Consider the following 22,602-nt stretch of genomic DNA (forward strand, 5'->3'; position numbering starts at 1 on the left):
ACTATCAAGGGAGATTCCTGCCCAGACAGACGGATGGCTCAGACACTGCAGTTCATAAAATGTTTACACTGTACACACACACTCACCACAGCAGTACAAGCTACAGCTCTCCAGATCACACAGTTGAACATGGCAGTGTCATATGAAGGTTGACGACATTCCAATATCAATGAAAGGATTGAAGCTAAACTTCGGTCATCCTACCGACCTGCCACTCTCAACAAAAAGCCTTTCTGCCCCCTCTCTTTCAGCACATGCCCATGTCTACTGGGGAACACTTCAGGCAAACATTTTCCGTGCCTTAAGGTTTCTCACTCTGTTGAAATTTTTCTCCCAGTTGCTGACAAGAAAAGACGACCACACATATGTCATCAAAAACAAGGGATGAGAGGGAACACAACAATGGGTCAAAAAGGCTTTCTAAAAACTTTTTAAATTTCAACTGATGGTGACAGGCTTAGAGGAGCAGACTTGTCTCCGCAGGGTAAGTGAAGCATCTCGGGCTGAAATCAGCCAGCCACCTTTTCACCAAGTCTAAACATGAGAGGCTGAAATGCTTAGCGGAAACTTCCTGTTCATCCTATTCTGTACTGTTCTTATCAGCTGCCACATGACGCTGTAGCCTCAACGTTCACTCACCCGCGTGCCAAGTGATCCTCTTGTGCTTTTTCGAATAGTTTATCCTTTCTATCTAAATACAAATACCATGCCTGCCAGAAAAGGCCATATACATCTCCCCCATCTCAGCTAACAGGGAGAAAGAACTTCAAAAGCAAAGGCCTAAATTGCCACTAAATGCTCCTAAGTGTAACCACTACCAGTTACAGCCAACTAGTAGTTGGAACTAGTAGAAGGAACCAGAGAATTACACACTGAATAATGCTGGATGCAATGAATCCATTTCAATTCCCATTACTTAAAAATTTCTGTCTCACCTCCTCCTTTCTTCTAGGCTCAGCCTTATATTCTTTTTAAAAAATTTTAAATGTATTTATTTTAATTGGAGGATAATTACTTTATAATATTGTGATGGCTTTTGGCATACATCAACATGAATCAGCCATAGGTATACCTGTGTACTCCTCATCCTGAATGCCCCTTCCTCCTTCCGCACCACCCTATTGCTCTGGGTTGTCCCAGAGCACCAACTTTGGGTGTCCTGCTCCATGCATCGAACCTGCACTGGTCATCTATTTTACATATGGTAATGTATATGTTTAAATGCTATTCTCTCAAATCATCCCACCCTCCCCTTCTCCCACTGAGTCCAAAAGTCTGTTCTTCACATCTACGTCTCCTTTGCTGCCCTGCATGTAGGATCATCAGTATCACCTTAATAAATTCCACGTATATGTGTTAATATACAGTATTTGTCTCTATCTTTCTGGAGAAGGAAATGGCAACCCGCTCCAGTATTCTTGCCTTGAAAACCCCATGGACGGAGGAGCTTGGTGCAGGCTCCTACCCATGGGGTCGCAAAGAGTCGGGCACAACTAAGCAAATTCACTTCACTTTCTGACTTACTTCGTTCTGTATGATAGGCTCCAGGTTTATCCATCTCAATAGAACTGACTCAAAAGTGTTCCTTTTTATAGATGAGTAATATTCCATTGTGTATAGGTACCACAGCTTCCTTATCCATTCATCTGCCGATGGATATCTAGGTTGCTTCCATGTCCTAGCTATTGTAAACAGTGCTGCAATGAACACTGAGGTACATGTGTCTCAATTCTTCAACCTTATATTCTTGAAGACCTGACATATAGACCATCACTTGCCTGCAGCTCTGATTCTCAAAGTCATTTGAAGTATCTGATTTCAAGGCATTAACTCATCCAAACCTTAAAATAATGCCTATATTAAAGCATCTTTGAACATTTATTAAAAACAGATAAGCATTTCTTAATTGAGATATCTGACATGCTGGGCTGGATGAAGCACAAGCTGGAACCAAGATTGCCAGGAGAAATATCAATAACCTCAGATATGCAGATGACACCACATTCATGGCAGAAAGCAAAGAAGATCTAAAGAGCCTCTTGATGAAAGTGAGAGAGGAGAGTGAAAAAGTTGGCTTAAAACTCAACATTCAAAAAATGAAGATCGTGGTATCCAGTCCCATCACTCCATGGAAAATAGATGAGGAAACAATGGGAACAGTGACAGACACATTACTTTGCCAACAAAGTCAAAGCTATGGTTTTTCTAGTAGTCATGTATGGATGTGAGTGTCGGACTATAAAGAAAGCTGAGCACCGAAGAATTGATGCTCTTGAACTGTGGTGTTGGAGAAGACTCTTGAGAGCCCCATGGACAGCAAGGATATCCAACCAGTCCATCCTAAAGGAATCAGTCCTGAATATTCGTTGGAAGGACTGATGCTAAAGCTGAAACTCCAATCCTTAGGCTACCTGATATGAAGAACTGACTCATTTGAAAAGACCCTGATGCTGGGAAAGACTGAAGGCGGGAGGAGAAGGGGACGACAGAGGATGAGATGGTTCAATGGCATCACCATGGACATCACTCAATGGACATGAGCTTGAGTAGGCTCCAGGAGCTGGTGATGGACAGGGAGGCTTGGCGTGCTGCAGTCCATGGGGTCACAAAGAGTCAGACATGACTGAGCGACTGAACTGAACTGACATTGTGAACCTGTTGAAAAAACACTTTGAGGATTTGCCTGCATATTCAGGAGGTGAAGGGACAGGAGAAATTTAGCAGCAATCACTTTTTTTCCTGCAAGTGAACCAAGACTGTACAAGATGCAAGGAAACTACAGCCCACAGAATCCAGGTCTAGGACTCTGGATGCCTTGCCTACTGCTCTCACTCACACCAGGCTATAGCTCTGTATCCAGTAATTCTTCTGTATTTTGCCAACAAGGGGTTTTGTTTCCTTTTGAAACAACAGACGGTTCTACTAAAACGTGCTCAGTTATATATGCCATGTGTGCTGGCATAAAGAGAAAAAGACTATAGATAATTACAAAGAGTATACTTAGTTAATACAAAAATTATTTCTATGTTCTATTTGCAAAGAACAGTCTCAGGACCAGCAGCATCAGCATCACCTGGAGACTTCTTAGAAAGGCTGGTTCTCAGGCTGTGTATGTGATGCACAGAGTCAGAAAACCTGGGGGAAAGGCCCAGAAGTCTGTGATGAAAGAGATCACCATGTGGCTCAGATGTGTTCTCCAGTTTAACAACCAGGGCTCTCAAATATACAATATGACTCGGATTCCCTATTGGCTCAGATGGTAAAGAATCTGCCTGCAATGCAGGTTCAATCCCTGGGTCAGGAAGATCCCTGGGAGAAGGGAATGGCTACCCAGTCCAGTATTCTTGCCTAGGAAATCCCACAGACAGGCAAGCCTGGTGGGCTATAGCCCATGGGGTCGCAAAGAGTTGGACACAACTGAGCAACTAACAACTTTTACTTCAACAATTTACAAAGCGTCATATTAAAATTATTTTAAATGGCTAATGCTTAAGGACATAATCACCTGCTGCTACTGCTGCTGCTGCTGCTGCTGCTAAGTCACTTCAGTCGTGTCCGACTCTGTGCGACCCCAGAGACGGCAGCCAACCAGGCTCCCCCGTCCCTGGCATTCTCCAGGCAAGAACACTGGAGTGGGTTGCCATTTCCTTCTCCAAGGCATGAAAGTGAAAAGGGAAAGTGAAGTCGCTCAGTCGTGTCCGACTCTTTGAAACCCCATGGGGACTGCAGCCCACCAGGCTTCTCCATCCATGGGATTTTCCAGGCAAGAGTACTGGAGTGGGGTGCCATTGCCTTCTCCTAATCAATTGGCTATACACCAAGGGAAAAAAAAAAAAAACCACCTAAAAAGAGGAAAACAATACAGGATGAAAAATTACCTTAAGAATATCCCAGTTTAGGGCAACAGGTAATTTACTATAAATATGCGTCTTTTGATTGTCCTGCTCAATATAAACCACTCCACTCAATCTTTCATTTGGAAGAAAGCAAGTGCTCTCTTTGGGCTTCCCAGGTGGCTCAGCGGTAAAGAATCCACCTGCCAATGCAGGAGATACAAGTTCAATCCCTGGGCTGGAAGACCCCCTGGATGAGAAAATGGAAACCCACTCTAGTATTCTTGCCTGGAAGACCCCAAAGACTGAGGAGCTAGTCGGCTTCAGTCCATGGGGTCACAAAGAATCGGACACAACTCTGTGACTGAGCACATAGACACACAGCACTCTCTCTCAGATTAATAAAATCAGGCATTTAAATAAACCCCAATGTTAGATAAGGCGGTAGAAAATATAACGGAAATGAATTCATGAATTTTATCGTAAGGATCCATGCCAACATGGAAAGGGATGTTAACTAATATGAAGTATTAATCATTAAAAAGTTACAGCTCAGATATGACAGCAGTATGTGCCAAAGTGAAGATACACCATTTTGGCAAGGTAAAAGGAAGTAGGGCTATGAAGAAACTAGAACACAAGCACCAAATTAACAGCAGAAGATGAGCATGAACAGAGAGTACTGTCCTGTGGGTGCGAACATTACAAAAGGTATGTGAAAGGTAAGAGGGGCAGGTTTGAACTGGATCTGACATTAAACCTCAGGGAAACTACTGTTAACTCAGGAGGTAAAAAGCTTATAAGAATTGTCGTGACTTCAAAATCAAAGCCAGCACTGTTTATAATGACCCAAAGTTAGATACAACCTAAATGTCCATTCAAAGAGGACTGGTGACAGCCATCATGGTACTCCCCTACAAGAGCATTCTTGATGTACACATGCGTAATAATTTGTACACATGCAAATCTGTACACATGCATAGTAACAACATTGACAAACACCCCCACTGGCAAGCGGAAAACTGAACATACAGTACCATCCAACTTCTTCTTCAAAAACTATGGGCACATACATGTGTTTTTGCAAAGAATAAAGTCTAGAAAACCATAAACCACAATGACCACAGCAGGTAAGTGGATTACAACTGAATTTTATCTTCTCCCTATTTCTCTATTTTCTGAAGTTTCCTGGTTTTCAAATGAACAACAATTACTCACATAATGAGGAAATAATAAACATATAAAGATGTAAATGTTTTAGGAAAAAAGGCAATAAATGATAGATTGCTTTTTTATAGGCAGGGACCCAAGGAAGTACTGCTGGTTGGCACAATATAGAAGCACTAATGAAATTTCAGAGATTTCACAAAACCAGGATTCAGAGACAAAGATACCGATTTTAGAAAGAAAAAAAATCCTAAAACTGCAGGCAATCATCATAATGTATCAATCCCTCTTTTCAGCTCCCCCCCAAAAACAGAGAGAGAGAGAGAGAGAGAGAGAGAGAGAGAGAGAGAGAGAAGGGGGGATATCAAACTCACCTAAACCACTACATTCAAACAAAAATCCAAATGAAAAATGAAAAGGACATAGTTTATTAAGCACATATTATACACCAGATACATTCACATATCATCGTCTTAAGTTTCACGACAACTTGCAAGTTATCATCTCCAATTTGCAGGGAAGAGGTTCAAAGGAAACAAGCACATTTCTGATGCACAGTGCACCCCAGAGCTCATGAGATGTTTCTATTTCACCAGGCTCCAAAAGGGATCCTTAGCACACAGTTCTTAAGAGTGATGAAAGCTGAAATTGAGGACTGTTATTGTTCATTGACTCCGCCGCATCTAACTCTTTGCAACACCATGGACTGTAGCACGCCAGACTTCCCTGTCCTTCACTATCTCCCAGAGTTTGCTCAAACTCATGTCCATTGAGTCGGTGATGTCATCCAACCATCTCATCCTCTGTTGCCTCCTTCTCCTCCTGCTTCAGTCTTTCCCAGCATCAGGGTACCCACATAAAAACTTCAGAAAGGATTCCGTTATCCTTTATTAAGCACAAAATCAGTATCATAGACTAGGAGGGGGAGATGTGAGAGGAAGGCAGCAAGGGCCTAATGTGAGATAGCTGGGCAGCCTGTGTTAAGGATTTTGGACTCCTGAGAGACAATGACATTTTTAAAGATACTCCTTTGTTGCTTATGTTAGGGGATGGTAGTGGTGATGTGTTACCAAACAAAAGATGTCGCTTAGATAATTTACCAGACACATGAAGACAGGAGCAGATTTAAGAAGCATCCAACAGGTAAGACTGAAAGGATGTACTGATGATGGGATATTCTTCCTTAGACCCAACCACCTTGCACACTGAATTCTAAACTTCTCTAATATGCTTTCACCAGTAACAAATTCTGAAGGCCTCTCCAGTTTGGGATCTTGCAGCTTGACTTCTTAGTTTTTACCTTTGCAATACAAACCTACACAAACGCATCTAGATATTATAAAGTATTTGCTCCATCAACTGATAAATGGATAAACAAAAATGTGATACATACTACATACAGTGAAGTATTGTTTGGCAAAATAGGGACAAATCCTTAAAATATTATTGCATGAAAGACATAAGATACCACATACAGTATGATTCCATTTGTATGAAATACAAATAGGCAAATTCAAAGACAAAGTACACCAGGAGCTGTCCGCAGCTACAGAGGGTTGGCAGTGTTGGGGGATGGGTGATAGTTAAAGGGTAGAAATTTCTTGCTGAGGTAATAAAAATGTTCTCACTTTGACTGTGGTGATGATTACACAACTCCAAATATGTTAAAACTCACTCAAACAAACAAACAAACAAAAAAAACCAACATCGTAAGTAGGTAAATTTTGGCCTTTCCTCATAGCTCAGTCGGTATAGAAGCTGCCTGCAATGCAGGAGACCTGGGTTTTCCTTCCTGAGTCAGGAAGATCCCCTGGAGAAGGAAATGGCAACCCACTCCAGTTTTCTTGCCTGGAGAATCCCACGGACAGAGGAGCCTGGCAGGCTACAGTTCACAAGGGTCGCAAGAGTCAAGCACAACTTAGTAACTAAACCACCACCATCAAGTAGGTAAACTGTATGGTATGTGAATTATGTCTCAATAAACACATTATTTTTAAGTGTTTTTTTTTTGGGGGGGGCGGGGCAAGTATTTACTGGGTATGATGCTGGGGCCTAAGTTACAAACAGGATGAGCAGGTGAAGATAACAGGACTTCAGCATAAAAATCTATGAAAAATAAAACCTCCAGTAGATCTAAGGATCTCCTCCTTGGTTCTATACAAAATTTTCCTCTTGACATCTTTAAGAAAAAATGCTGACTTAATTCCAGTTTTTCTTTCGATTGTTAACTCTGGAGGTATTCATCTAATAAGATATATTCTGGAGACTTGCCTGGTTGTTCAGTGATCGGGACTCCATGCTGCCGACACAGGGGGTGTGGATTCAAGCCCTGGTCAGGGAGCTAAGATCCCACATGCTGTGTAGCATGACCAAAAGATGAAAAAAAAATTAAATTTCAAAAAAGATACATTCTGAATCACAGACCAAAAGTTTATTTAAACCTGCAGCTAAAGAACATTCCCTAAAAACAGACTGAATTCTTCTGTTAAAAAAAAAAAATTCCCTGGATAAAACATTTCTAGACATGTGGATATTCTAAAAAAAAAAAAAAAAAAAACTGGATACAATTGTTTCACATGTATATCAACACATAACACTAGCCTTACATTTCATGTCCAGCCACAAATCATCTATTGTAACTTATGCTTTTACTTATACAAATGTAATGAGAATCACTGCCAAACTGAGCTCTTCAAGCAGGTGTCTTGGAGAGCAGTGCTCTAAATGCCGGAGATCTAAAGATTTAGATTTAAGACATCATGTCATCAGGGCTGGAATGATTTTCAGGCATGGTGGTGATAAACAAGCAGCTCATATCTACAAAAAAGACGAGCACAGAAGAACGGAAATACTTTTTATTACCCTAGGGAAATAATCATAGATTTAATCAAAGGTTTAAATAAAATACATTCTATTGCAGCAACACTTAAAGTTGCAAAAATTAGAACCCTACATTGCCAATAATAGGGGTTCTATAAATAAATAATGTTTCATGTCAGAATACTATATGATGATTAAAATGCATATTTTATAAGGAACCCAAAGATATGAAGGACAATTAATGTAACTTTCATATTAAGTGCAAAGTATCAGTTGCAAAGCAGCATATTCAGTATCTTTTCTACTTTATAAAATTAAAGATGCATAGGGAAAAAAGTCTAAAATTATAGTTACAAAATGATAAAAAAGTAACCTTATGAAAGATTTTTCATTTTTGATAGTTACATATAATTCAAACTTTCTAAAATAAATATTTCTGTTATAAGAGAAGGAGACTCAGACAAGAAGTCTGCAGTCATTTCTCATCTTCTCATTGAAGTAAATGGCAGAAGAAAAATGTTCTGATCCAAAATGAGAGTTTTTGTGATCTGGGTTTTGGGTGCCATTAAGTTTTAACATACTAGTCTTTCTAATGTCCTGAGTGCTCTCTTTACTCTGAGCTTTTGTCAGAGTTGTTCCTAGTACCAAGAACATTTTTAGTCACTATTCCTAGATGATGCTGTGGGCTTCCCAGGTGGCTCAGAACTAAAGGACCTGCCTGCCAGTGCAGCAGACCCAGGTTCGATCCCGGAGTTGGGAAGATACCCTGGAGAAGGAAATGGCAACCCACTGCTGTACGCACGCCTGGAAAATTACATGGACAGAGCAGCCTGGCGGGCTACAGTCCATGGTGTCACAGAAGAGTTGGACACAACTTAGCATCTGAACAACAGACCACTTCATCTGGCTAACTTGGCAAAGTAAAGGGGGTAGGGAAGACTCTGGCAATCATGCATCTTGTCCATGGGCTGGGCTTAGGGCTCCACGGTGTTTATCGCCTACTAGATTCTAAGGTACTTTGAGTGCAAGGAAAAGAAATGTTTCTGTTTTGTTCAGCATTACCTGCTATACTTCATAGCACATCATATACATTTGATTAATATTTTTGAAAAAAAGACTGAATTTATGTATTAATTGCTGAATGAAAAAGTAAACAGCCTGCCACAGAAGTGAAGCATGCCTAATTCTTAGAAGCATTTCCTCTCAAATAAACCAGAGATGTGTGTTTCATGTAATGGAAACATAAGAGTGTAGTCAGTTAGTACTTTGAACAAAAGACAGGTCATATGTGGCTCCTAATTTCAGAGTCCAAAAACCTGAAAGCATCAGTCTAATAGAAAGTTAAATATGTCCAATCACAGGGTATCAAATATGCTAATGTCTTAAATACACAATTTGCAAATAAACAGAAATAAGGTACAATTAAGAGAAACAATCAAATCATATTTTCTGAACTTGGTTCCTAAAGATCAGATTCAGATGCTATTTTTATTCATAAGCTGGGAAAAAGTAAATAAAACATTCTGTGCACTGCTCACCATAAATCTTAACTTACCCCTGAAATTAAATCTAAACACAAACATAACCCTAAAACCTCCTCTAGCCCCACAGATACTCAGACAATCAAAATCTGATTTCCAGGACAGCAGTTGTACTATGTGAGTACAATATTTATGCAGAATAAATAAATTATGCAAATCACAATGATTTACGCCTGTTATAGCTAAGCTTACTCTTTGCAAATTACAAGGTTCAAGAGTCTACAAATTTACTCAAAATTCAGGTTGCCTAATGAAAACAATTAGACACATAGGACATTTTAAGACCTATTTAGGAAGATCTTACCAAAGCTTCAAACAATATACACTGCTTTATATTATCTACTTGGCACATGATTGTAATAGCTAAAGAACAAACTCAAATTTTAAAATTACTTCACGAATTAAACCCCTACTTTATATAAACCACTACTATATTCACCTTCTTTCCATGCTATCTAGAAATGTCTTTAAAAAGTAATTCAAGGGTCTCAGGTCCACATGGCGAGCAGTCGGTGCCATTTCAGCATCAAGCAGGTGGCCAGAGGGTATTTAAAAAGGGTATCACACTGCTGCCGGGTTCAAACAACTGGGCTTAATGCAAGATGATGCAATATATGAGAATGACGATGTAAAAGAGGCCCTAAGAAGGCTTCCTGAGAACCTTTATGACGACAGAGCTTGCATTAAGAGAGCAGTGGACAGCCACATGAGGCAGCAGATTCTGCCTAAACCGCAGGGGACAGAACATGAGGAGGGTAAATTCTACCTTGAACCACCTCTGAAAGAGGTGATTTGGGAAAGAAAAGGGAGAGAACGAGCCGAGAAATAATTTAGTAGTCTAAATCTGTGGATACAGCTGTTATCAAATATTTATGTACAATGTAGAACTATTTAGGCTGTAATGTATTACTTTAAATACATATTTATTACAATTTTTAAAAAAAGTTATTCAAGGTATTTCCCTGTGGTCCAATGGCTAAGTGCAGGGGGCCCGGGTTCCATCTCTGGTCAGGGAACTAGATCCCACACACTGATACTAAGAGTCTGCATGCCACAACTCAGACGCGGTACAGGAAAATAAAAACTTGAAATAAAAAATTTTTTTAAGTTGTATGGCAGAAACCAACACAACATTAATTTTCTTCCAATTAAAAAAATTAAACCAAAAAAAGTAATTCAAATGAAATATCAACACTGGTTTTTTTTTCCTTTCATTTTTAATTGAAGGATAATTGCTTTACGGTAATGAATTGGTTTCCGCCAAACATCAAAATGAATCAGCCACAGGTTTTTAAAATTAGAGCTATCATTACAAATCTTAGTTATGTAATCACCTGATTGCTGCTGCTGCTGCTGCTGCTAAGTTGCTTCAGTCGTGTCCGACTCTGTGTGATCCCATAGACAGCAGCCCACCAGGCTCCCCCATCCCTGGGATTCTCCAGGCAAGAACACTGGAGTGGGTTGCCATTTCCTTCTCCAATGCATGAAAGTGAAAAGTGAAAGTGAAGTTGTTCAGTCGTGTCCGACTCTTAGTGACCCCATGGACTGCAGCCTACCAGGCTCCTCCACCCATGGGATTTTCCAGGCAAAATTACTGGAGTGGGGCGCCATTTCCCCTTCTCCAATGCATGTATGCATGCTAAATCACTTCAGTCGTGTCCGACTCTGTGCAACCCCATAGACGGCAGCCCACCAGGCTCCTCTGTCCCTGGGACTCTCCAAGCAAGAATACTGGAGTGGATTGCCATTTCCTTCTCCAACCACCTGATTAGCAATGAGTAAATTTTCAAATCTTTAAAATAAAAATTTTGAAATTCACTTAAATTTTTAAAGGTTTCATCTTGACATATACATTAAAACTTTCGAAGATTTTTTTTTTAATGATGAAAACTGTCAAACACAAAGGGATTAATACATCTCCACTAACAGTGGAAGAGCATCTGATTTTTTTTTTCTAGTGAGTGTGGCAAAAAGCTCAAAATTTTTGGCTAAAAGAAGAAGAAGATATCCTACACAAAGAATGGAGGAGAGCATCACCACAGGAGTAAGAAACAAATGCGCTTATCTTTTCAATCCAAGAGACTCTGCACAGTCTTGGTTATAGAGTGGCTCTGGGTGTGGTGGGGAAGGCAGATAACTAGCGTTCAGTGTGCCTGACGGGGTGCTCAGAAAGCTCTTTGAAACAGTCTAGGGCTACTTTCTTCACTGAGTACTTGAACACCTACCACTACTAAAAACATACAAGCCAAAGCACTTTCAGGAATTTTTAAACCTAGTCTGGAGTATCATACAACCATTCGAATAACTTCCTACAAGGCACAAAGCCTTAAGTGCCTTGAGAAAACAACTGCAAAAAAAGGAGGCAAACCCAGGAACTGATGTGGCTAAAACACAGTATAGAAAGTGTCAGAGACTGAGGTGGAAAGATAGGCTGGCTTCCTCTCAAGGAGGACCCTGAATGCAGAAGTAAAGGGCTTGCTCTGACCTTGCAATGAATGAAGTTTGGGCCTGAGTAGTGACAAAGTAGCAGAAAGACCAGGACAGTCACTTAGAGATGGAGTGTGGTTTCTGTGTGTGTGCTTGCACTACAAAGCATCCCCACAGAGACAGCTTTCTCGTCTATTTTTTTGAAAAGGTAACGTGCTTGCACCTTAGAGATGAAGAACTAGAACCTTAAGCTCACCTCCACCAAACCCAACTCTCCTCTAGATGCTAACCTGGGCCAGCTGCAATGAGAGAGACTGGACAACCCAAACCCTAAGGGATCTCTCCAGCAAGCGTTCTTGTTGGGGCCTTCAGCTCCTGATGGACATGATGGGTGAATAGATGCTCTGCATTTTCAGAGAGCAGAATCAGAAAACTTAAAAGACGTTACACTGCAACTGGAAGGTCAGATAAAGTACATGCATCAGGTGACTAATTTGGGTGATGGAAGCTCTCCCTATATATTTCTTGAAAGGAACAACTCAAGGGGATGAAAATGAGGTAAGACCTAAAGCTTACGCATCTGGGGGGACCTCCTTAAGAAACAGCATGCAAAAACATATGCATCCTTTACACAAAGAAATGACCCCGAGGACACTATTTGCTGGGCCGCCACCAAGGGATATGGAGGAAAATTCTACGCCTCCTGCAAAAGCACCCATTCAGAACAGCCAAAGAGCTCAAGGGTCATCTGGGAGAACTGAAAGGAGGGTGGCACTCTCAAAAATCCCAGACACTCTTGTGACAGAAAGATGCAAACTTTACTGGATGGCACAAAAGGAGTTAAAATTACCCAAGAAAATGCAGGCAAAAAGAGATGAGAGGCTTAGACTGGCTGATTATTCTTATAAGGATCTCATTTGACAGGGGTAAAATACAAAGAAAAGTGTGTGCCAGTTTTTACAGAAAACATATGGGAACTTACCTGGGGAAATTTGCTTTCTTTTAACGAAACAAGGAGTCTTTTCAGGTATTCTGAGTTGAAATTGAGAAGGACATGTTTAATTATAGTAAATGTGGAGAAAGGGTAAGCCGCGGGAGAATGGTGGCCGAAACGTATTAATATTCAACTTCATTCCTGGGTTGGGTGGGTGGAAGAGACTAGAACAGGAGCTACATTTTTACATACAAAGACCCACTATATAAGGAAGGAAAGAAATGAGGGAGGGAAGAACGGAGAAAAGGAAGAAAGAAGAGAGAGACAGAAGAAAAATATCAATCTCCACTTGAATAAGCCTACAGGAGGGATTTTCTGTAAAGAAAGGTTATGAACGTCAAAGAAAATTAATTTATCCCCCAAAGTTTGGCTCCTCAACATGAAAACACAAAAAAGACGACATGTAAACTGTTCAGACAAGAGCACCCTTTTCTATCTCAGACACCCTGTGTACTCAAGGTGCCTTGGGCCAAGTTGATCAGCACTGTGCCTTAGCTCTGAACCTCAAATGCAGAGAGATGCCCTGTACCTAAAGTGGAGATGGCGTGCTCTGTGGGTACACATGGGGCAGGAGAATCAAAATGACAATGGTCAGCAGCCCAGTGAAGGTCTTTGATCTGAACCACAATAACCCCAATACCACAACAGTCCCAGCTCCTCCCCCACCCCAAAGTGCAAATCTCTGGTCAGGCATCCTCTGCCCCCACCCCACCATATACTAATGGGAAGAGGCTGGAAAGAGAACAAGATCAGACAGGGACCAAACAGGACAGGCTAGAAAGCAGTAACAATGATTCTGGGCTCCCCTGGGAGTAATGAAGTGACAGAGCGGACAGGAAGAGAGCCAATTAGCACATTCCCAGACAAGAGAGAGCTGAGGCTAAGGAAAAGCAAGGAATTAAACACAAACTTTGCCAGTCTGCCTATGTCAGCATAGTTATTCTTCACTAATATGAAACTGACACGCAACCGAGACAAAGGTACCAAAGCTGCAAGAACGGCAAGAGTCCTGGGCAGAGGGAAACTGGTCCTGTCTCCACCACTGTCTGCAATGCGCAGTGAGTCCCCTCAGAGCAACTCTAAACTCTATTCTTCTTAACCGTGAAATGAAATAATCCCCAGAGCTGGCATCCTAGAACTCAAGGACCTCATGTTCTTATGAACGAGTACGGACTTGAGCCGGACAACTTGGGTGTGAATTCCAGCTCTGCAAGTGTTTTAGACTTTGGGAAGGTTACTTGACCTCTCTGTACCTCAGTTTCCCCATCTGTGAGACACAAGAAAAGTACCCTACCTCATGGAGCTGCCTAAGGATGAAGGGCTCTGTTAGCTGTAATTATGGCCGTGGGCAAATTCTGTACCCAATACCTTTTGGGTATGAGCATCTGAGTGGTGAATCACCTTTCTGAAAAGCTCTTCCTCAGAGGGGCAAGCAACTCTGCCTCTCACTTTTCAGGGTGGTTCCCTTTCTAGGCCAGGGACTGCTGTTGCTGTTTAATTGCTCAGTCGTATCCGACTCTTTGCGACCCCATGGACTACAGCACACCAGGCTCCTCTGTCCTCCACTACCTCTGGAGTTTGCTCAAACTCACATCCATCGAGTCAGTGATGCTATCTAACCATCTCATCATCTGCCGCCTCCTCTCCTCCTGTCCTCAATCTTTCCAGGCAACAGGGTCTTTTCCCATTAGATGGCCAAAGAATTGGAGTTTCAGCACCAGTCCTTGCCATCCAAGGGACTCCCAAGAGTCTTCTCTAGCACCACAATTTGAAAGCATCAGTTCTTTGGCGCTCAGTCTTCCTTATGAGCCAACTCTCACATCCACACCTGACTCAAGAAGAACCGTACCTTTGATTATACGGACCTTCGTCAGCAAACTGACATCTCTGCTTCTTAATGCACCCAGGTTTGTCAGAGCTTTCCTTACAAGGAGCAAGTGTCTTCTAATTTCATGGCTGCTGTTACCATTTGCAGTGATTTTGGACCCCAAGAAAATAAAAGCTGTCACTTTTTCCCCTTCTAATTGCCATGAAGTAATGGGACCAAATGCCATGATCTTAGTTTTCTAAAGTTGACTTTCAAGCCAGTTTTTTTCGCTCTCCTCTTTAACCTGCATCAAGAGACTCGTTAGTTCCTCTCCACTTTCTGCCATTAGAGTGGTATCATCTGCACATCTGAGGTGGTTGATACTTCTCCCGCAATCTTGATTCCAGCTTGTGATCCATCCCACCCAGCGTTTCTCATGGTGTACTCTGCTTATAAATTAAATAAGCAGGAGGACAATATACAGCCTCGTCATACTCCTTTTCCAATTTGGAACTAGTCAGTTGTTCCATGTCCAGTTCTAACTGTTGCTTCTCGACATGAATACAGGTTTCTCAGGAGACAGGTCAGGTGGTCTGGTACTCGCACCTCTTGATTCCAACTCCCCTCCATCAGCACCTTGCTAAATTACAGTGCAAGCCTCTGGTTTCCATTCTCTCAAATTCATCCTTGAATCAAATCTCACATATAATTCTCCTGCTTACAACTCAAAGGCACTTTTTTTCCACATGCAACAACCTGGATCAATCTCAAAACTATTATTCTAAGCGAAAGAAGCCAGACTCAAAAGGTTACATACTGTAGGATTACATTTATATCATGTTCTGGGAAAGGCAAATCTTTAAGGACAGAAAACAGGTCAATGGCTGCCAGGGGCTGGGGTTGGGAGGAGGGGCTAGTCACTCAGGAGCACTGAGGAGGTGCTGTAAACGTTCTTCCTCTTGATTGCGGTGATGGTTACAAGACTAAGATCAAACACACTACATGTCGCACTAAAATGGGTCAGTTTTACTGTGTACAAATTATACCTTAGTTTGAAAGAAATTACAGAGAAATCCCAAGGGTTTCCCATTGCCAACAGGTACCACAGCATTGCTGATCTGTCCCTACCATGCCTTCCACATTCCAGCAGCAGCCAACTTTTTTAAATTCCCTGCATACCCTGTGCAGAAATGTCTTAACCACCATTCGGCTCTTAAACAGCTTTTCCACATTAACCACTGAGTCCTCTGGGCTGTCTTCCTTCCTATCTCAACCCTCACACCCCCAGGCAGATAAGTTAGTAAGTTATTTCCCTATCACTGCTTTCAAAGTAATGTATTACACAAATTACATGCATATATAGTGATATAATGAATGCTCTTGTCTCTCACTGATCAACTGAAATGTGAATTCTTAGGGAAAAAGAACTACTTTTGATCCACATGTGTGTATGCAACCTAGTCCGTGGCAGACAGTCAATACATTTTTGTTGGAATGATGTTTCATAAGGCGTCGCTATCTCACTGCACCCCCACCACTTACAAGAGTGCCCACTTGGCTCAATAAATAGTGTCAGCCCTTGCCCTGCACACTAATACAAGATGATAAACATGATCGTGCAAGCTGAAACCATGCAGAGCAACCTTAACAATAAATAGAAAAATTCTAGCTTCTCTCTGATCTGTAACATTTTTTGTCAAAAATACTAAAAAGCAGTTACATAGGAAGATGAAAAAAGCAAAACATTCATTTACTACACTGTAATTTAAAACATTAGAAATTTGAGAATTAAAGCATTTTATTTCTTTATCAAAAAAAAAAAGCATCAAGAGTAGTCTGAGTAGTTTGAACAGTGCTGCCTTCTTCTCACTGTATAATTTAAAACATCAAATGAGCATCTTTTGTACCAGCATACTCCCATCTAAGTCTGGATTAGCTTCCAACATTTTATCCCTTTTGTTTTCATCATCCTGCCGTATCTCTGAGGAGTTCTCTTTAATATGACATTTTCTACCAGCATCTTTTCCTCTATTATGCTTTCATCATTTTTGTCACAATCACTTTTCTCATTTACACAGTAACTTCCGCTTCCCTAACTCCTCTGGCTGCGTACAGAGAGGCTCTAGAACAGTGGCAGCGTTGACACTCTCTGCAGTCCACTGGTTTTCCTAGAACTCGATTTAGGAAAGGTTCAAATTTCACTTCCAGAGTTAGCACTTCACATTTCTTTGCTGCACTTTGATCTTTGTCTGCCAATTCCCTCTCGGAATTATCCATTTTCACAAAATGTCACATGAGTTTATCTCTGAGGGACAAGGAGGCAACACAGCTATGCCCTTTGCTGTCTGTTCATGAACCAAATAACAGGATGTGCTGGCTGTACTTTAATACACTCTGTTAATGTAACATAATAACGAAAATGTAAGCTGTGTTGTTGGAGGATCCAAGTTACTTAATTAACCATAGCAACTGAAAACTGTCCATACTGGAAGCATGCAAAGGGAGAAATACCTTTGTTTAACAAGTAAACAAGTAATTTTAGAATGAATGAATTGGCTCACCACTAGGTCAGATTTAACCAACAGGAATTTATGCCCTTCCCATCTACACCTTCAATTTATAAGATCACAAAAACAGAACCACTTCCTAAAGACCCAATTCAGGGTCAGGTACAACATATTAGAGGAGAGATCTAGATTATAATCCCAATTCTATCAGTAGTAACAAAGTTACATTCTAACACAGTACCCTATAAAATAGGGTTAATGATACTTCCTCCTTCATCAGATTTCTGAGAAACAAAGGAGAAACACATTTTAAAAAGTACTTTGAAAAATTCAACTAGATACTACCGTATCAAACATATACTTAGCAGGCACCAGGCATTATTATACGAGATTTTCTTAAATCTTCTCATAGAATTCTCGTGACACAAGAGAATTCTCATGGTACAAGTGCCAGTATAGTCTCCATTTTACAGAAGCATACTGAAGCACAGGTAAGTCATATAATGTGTCCAAGGGCATGCAGAGAGTACGCAGAGAAGCAGATTGTTGCCGTTGTTCAGTCACCCAGTCGAGTCCGGCTCTTTGTGACCCCATGGACTGCAGCACACCAGGCCTCTCTGTCCCTCACCACCTCCCGGAGTTTGCCCAAGTTCATGTCCATTGCATGGGTGATGCCGTCCAGCCATCTCATCCTCTGACACCCTCTTCTGCCCTCAATCTTTCCCAGCATCAGGGACTTTTCCAATGAGTTGTCCGTTTGCATCAGATTTCCAAAATCCTGGAGCTTCAGCTTCAGCGTCAGTCCTTCCAGTGAATATTCACGGTTGATCTCCCTTAAGATTGACTGGTTTGATCTCCTTGCTGTCCAAGCGACTTTCACAAGTCTTTGAACTCAAAAGGTTTATCTCCACAGGCCAAGTTCTCTCTAACTTCTTCACTAACTTGTCTATTGTCCACAGAAAGAAGAAGGATGTGGTCACTGAAAGGGGTGAAACACTGACTCCTAGAAACTGGGCAAAGCTAATTCAGTATGACTCAGAGTAATCAAGTAGTTCTACACTAACATTTTCAGATTAGGGGCAGAACTAATACCAACCAAACTCAAAAACGTCTGTTCCATCACATCTTTCACCAAGGTACCTCGTGGTAAAGACAAGATGGTCCACAAGATGACTTCACTGGCAGCTGCGTGCTTGCCTTGGGAACAGTTTTAGTTTCCCATCAAAAAGAGGGACCTGCCTCTCATGCTTTAAATAGAAACTACTTTGAATGATACATAGTGTGATTTAAATGACCGATGATAAAGAACTACTTTCCAGGGGACTTCCCTGGCAGTACAGTGGTTAAAGCTCTTCGCTTCCAATGCAGGGGGTATGGGTTTGATCTAACATCCCACATGCCATGCAGCATGGACAAAACAAAAAAAAATTTAGTTTTTAAAAAAGATTTTTAAATAGAACTACTTTCCAGATCACACAGAAAATACCGGAAGGGACATGATAAATGCATAGATACATTTTATGAGATAGAAATCAGGGTGGCCTCAGGTAATAGAAAGTCCTGATTGTAAGAGCTGAAACAATGAGCTCTCTCAAAGAACAAGTCAGGAGCAGCAGACGTGGGCTAAGTGTCAAGGACACCAGCTCTGCCTTTCCTGTTGTCATGCTCAGCCCCCTGAGTCTGCTCACTGCCTCACTAAGCATCGCTGACAAATTCCAAGCAGGAATTTGTTTCTCATTCCAGATGGGTAACCTTCACTACCTTTGTCTAGCACACTTCCTCTTATAAATTATTGGCCAGAACTTAGTCACATGCCTGCTATCAGATCAATAGCTCCTAAGGGGGATGAAATTATGATGACTTAGGTTTTCATATTAATCACAAGCTATCTTGGACCTATCTCCCATGTCTGGCTACTTGGGAAGAAAGAGGTAGAATGGGTTTCAGGGTAAGCATCAGTATTTAATACAATTACTGTAAAAGAGGCGTATGACAAATGTGAAATGGCTCACGTGACTCTCTAGAGCTGGGGCCCTGGGAGCTTTGAGAACAGTCCACCACTACACCAAGAGAGGCACCAGGACACAATGAGCTACTTCACTCGTTAAGTAAGTAAGAGCCAGTAGAGCAAAGCAGCTTTTCAAAGGCACAATTTCTCAGCCAACAGCATGAATCAGAAGAAACTGTTTTAGTTCTCGTCAACTGTACACTTTCCAAAATTATCAGGTTGAGCAATCATATCCAACCTCAACCTCTGTACTCAGGCTCTGCTTAGGGAACCAGGGGGTGGAAAAACACATAGGTTTAGATATGGCGATCACTCCATTTTCATTTTTTTTTAATTTAGCTGTCCTTTTTCATTTAGGCCATTCTTTCCTTCTTAGCAAAGCAGGAAGGACAGGAGATTACCTGAATAAAATAAAATACCCTGACAAGATATCTTCCCACAGTTAGGTTTTCAGTTGCAGGCTTATGATGAAGGTAAATTCAAATACTACCTTGAAAGACTCAGAGTGGGTCTGAGGGCATGAGCCCTTCCTTCTATACTTTTACAGATAGCATTCAGCCTAAAATTGGAATTAGGCTGACCCTCTTCAAAGAACAAAGGAAAATTTACAAAGTTTTTATTTGGAAGCTCAACTTCATCCTATATACCGCTCCAAATCATCTCATCTTTCCTATCACTGTTCTTTCCACCTGAACATCTGCTTTGCCAATTAACGCTATCATTTCTGTCATTCGAACTCTATTCAGTTGAAATTCAAGTTCTGTCTCAAATGTCTCGTTTCCTCCATGCCCAAGACTTGGAACCCTTCATTACAAGGCTTATTCACTGTCCAACTCCTAACTTCTTGAAGACTTGCACCCAGGAAAGATGCAATGTTGTATAACTGTCCCCAGAAATAAAGAGACCAAAAGAATAACAGACTAGAGTTGAAAAGAGGACCCCTTCCTTCATCGTTTATCAATTTTGTTTTCCTTTCGATCAGCACAGGAGGAAAAGCAATAGCAAAGAAACAGGCAGGCACTAGAGAAGATGGTAAGGACTGTACATCTGACCAATTTCTCTATACTCCAGAGATGCCTGACCTGCACACGTCTACATACAACAGAACAGACACAAACAAATGATGACTGCTAATTCTGGCCGCTTTCTTTCCCCCTTAAACACACTCCAGAAGTCACTGCAATAACGGAAACATTTGGGAGACTGAGCCATCTGATGACAATTACAGGAATCCTGGAAGGGAAGAGAATGCTCAGGGCAGGCCAGACGGCCATGCAATTACAAACCCCTCTCAGCCCCAGAGTCCTCTCCACACCCTCCGCGTGCCTGCCAGGGGGAGGTGGACGGGGAGGCTGCTGCTCAGCGTTCCCAGGCGGACACGCTCTCACGCTGCTCCAGAGAGCGCACCACCATTGAGGTTTGCTCGGTTTTCTCACCCCTTGCAGAAAGACACTGCCTGATTGTCACAAGTTTGGTTCCCAAGGATGTGAGACTCACAGAAACCAAGGCTTGTACAGTAAAAAGATGACTGAAAAGGTAAACCAGTGAAAATGCTTGCTGCTCTTGCTGTTTAGTGGCTAAGTCGTGTCTGACTTTTTGTGACCCCATGGACTATAGCCCGTCAGGCTCTTCAGTCCATGGGATTTCCCAGGCAAGAATACTGGCGTGGGTTGCCACTCCCTTCTCCAGGGGATCTTCCCAACCCAGGGATTTAACTCATGTCTCCTGCATTAGCAGGCGGACTCTAACACTGAGCCACCAGTGTTAGAAAATGTTAATATGAAACTAAAACTTTTTTCCAAGTCCCGTTACTCCCTGAACTGATCATTGTGGCATTGGGAAGTGAGGATAATGGATGGGTGGAGAAAAGAGCTAGTATTTACTGAATACCTCCAAGAGAAAGCCACTTTCAGAAATAAGAAACCTTTAAAAGGACAGAGCATTGCTGATTTAATGAGAGCTAAAGTTCGGAGAAGCAACTTCCCCAATCCCAAAGCTCTTAAATGAAGGCAACAGGTTAAAAACCAGGCTCACCTGGCTCCAACAGCCACGCTCTTTCTACTCAGCTATACTACCTGAGAAATAGCAAGCACATCAAACACAGAGTCGAACTAGTATGACACAAGCTGGCATTCGTCACTACCTGGCGTGCAAGCTAAGTCGCTTCGGTAATGTCCAACTCTTCTGCGACCCCATGGACTGCAGCCCACCAGGCTCCTCTGTCCGTGAGATCCTGGAGGCAAGAATATTGGCGTGGGTGGCCATGCTCTCCGCTACAACTGACAATTTCTTTCTTCTGAAAAATTATACAAAGTTTAAGAAGTGAGCTTCAAGGACTTCCCTGGTGGTCCAGTGGCTAAGACTGCATGATCTCAATGCAGAGGGCTTGAGTTCCATCCCTGCTCGGGGAACTAGATCCCACGTGCCACAACTAAGACTCAGCAAAGCCAAATGAATAATCATTTTTTTTAAAGAAGTAAATTGCAGGTTAATTCAAAGAAAGTTTACAATGTTATCTGTAAAAGTTTTAAAAACATACTTGCTATTAATCTACCCAGAGAACAGATAACACTATTATTTACTCATTTACATATTACCTTCCAGTATTCGTTGTTAATATATCTACCTTTTTATATACCAGTTGGGGTCATAATATTTATAGTTTTATATCTATTTCTTTTCACCCAACATATTGTAAGTATACTCCTGTGTCATAAGATAAATTCCTCAAAAGTCAGATCTTTTAAATAATTACATCAGAACAGATTTCATAACTAACGTCTTCCAACTTAAAGCCCTGTGCTGACAGGATTAGGAAATTTAAATACTTGAAATATTACATATTCCATGTAGATGGCTAAGGAAACACGGAGACTGCTGGAAAATGAAGCATGATTCCAGGGATTCCCTGTTGGTTCAAGAGGATGAACTTTGGCAGAACCACATTCGCCAAATGTGTGTATATGTTGGAAATATAATCAACCCATGCTGTGTTGCTTAGTCACTAAGTTGTATCCAAGTCTTTGCAACCCCACTGATTGTGGCCCACCAGGCCCTTCTGTCCATGGGATTTCCCAGGCAAGAACACTGGAGTGAATTGCCATTTTCTTCGCCGTCAATCCATGCTGCTGCTGCTGCTGCTAAGTCGCTTCAGTCGCGTCTGATTCTGTGCGGCCCCATAGACAGCAGCCCACCAGGCTCCTCTGTCCACAGGATTCTCTAGGCAAGAATACTGGAGTGGGTTGCCATTTCCTTCTCCAAATCAATCCATAAATAGATACAAATGTACAAAATTCAACATTGGGATTCCAAATTACCATTCAACTATATTCTACCAATGCTTTCCATGAGTTTTCCTTTTCCCATTTGTTCTGGCAGTGCCCCAGACCTTGTGCAGAGAAGACAATGGCACCTCACTCCAGTCCTCTTGCCTGGGAAATCCCATGGACAGAGGAGCCGGGTAGGCTGCAGTCCCTGGGGTCACTATGAGTTGGACAC

At 41.6% G+C, this 22,602-nt stretch overlaps 1 protein-coding gene and 1 pseudogene across 11 annotated transcripts in view; one reads left to right on the forward strand and one right to left on the reverse strand.

The window, feature by feature from the left end:
* Window positions 1-22,602, reverse strand: part of BNC2 (basonuclin zinc finger protein 2) — a 485,878-nt gene that overhangs the window by 379,300 nt on the left and 83,976 nt on the right. The window lies entirely within an intron of this gene.
* On the forward strand, window positions 4,951-10,190 carry LOC114112860 (cytochrome b-c1 complex subunit 7-like; annotated as a pseudogene).

This window comes from Ovis aries, chromosome 2 (assembly GCF_016772045.2).
Source record: "Ovis aries strain OAR_USU_Benz2616 breed Rambouillet chromosome 2, ARS-UI_Ramb_v3.0, whole genome shotgun sequence".
In the NCBI taxonomy this organism is placed as follows: Eukaryota; Metazoa; Chordata; class Mammalia; order Artiodactyla; family Bovidae; genus Ovis; species Ovis aries.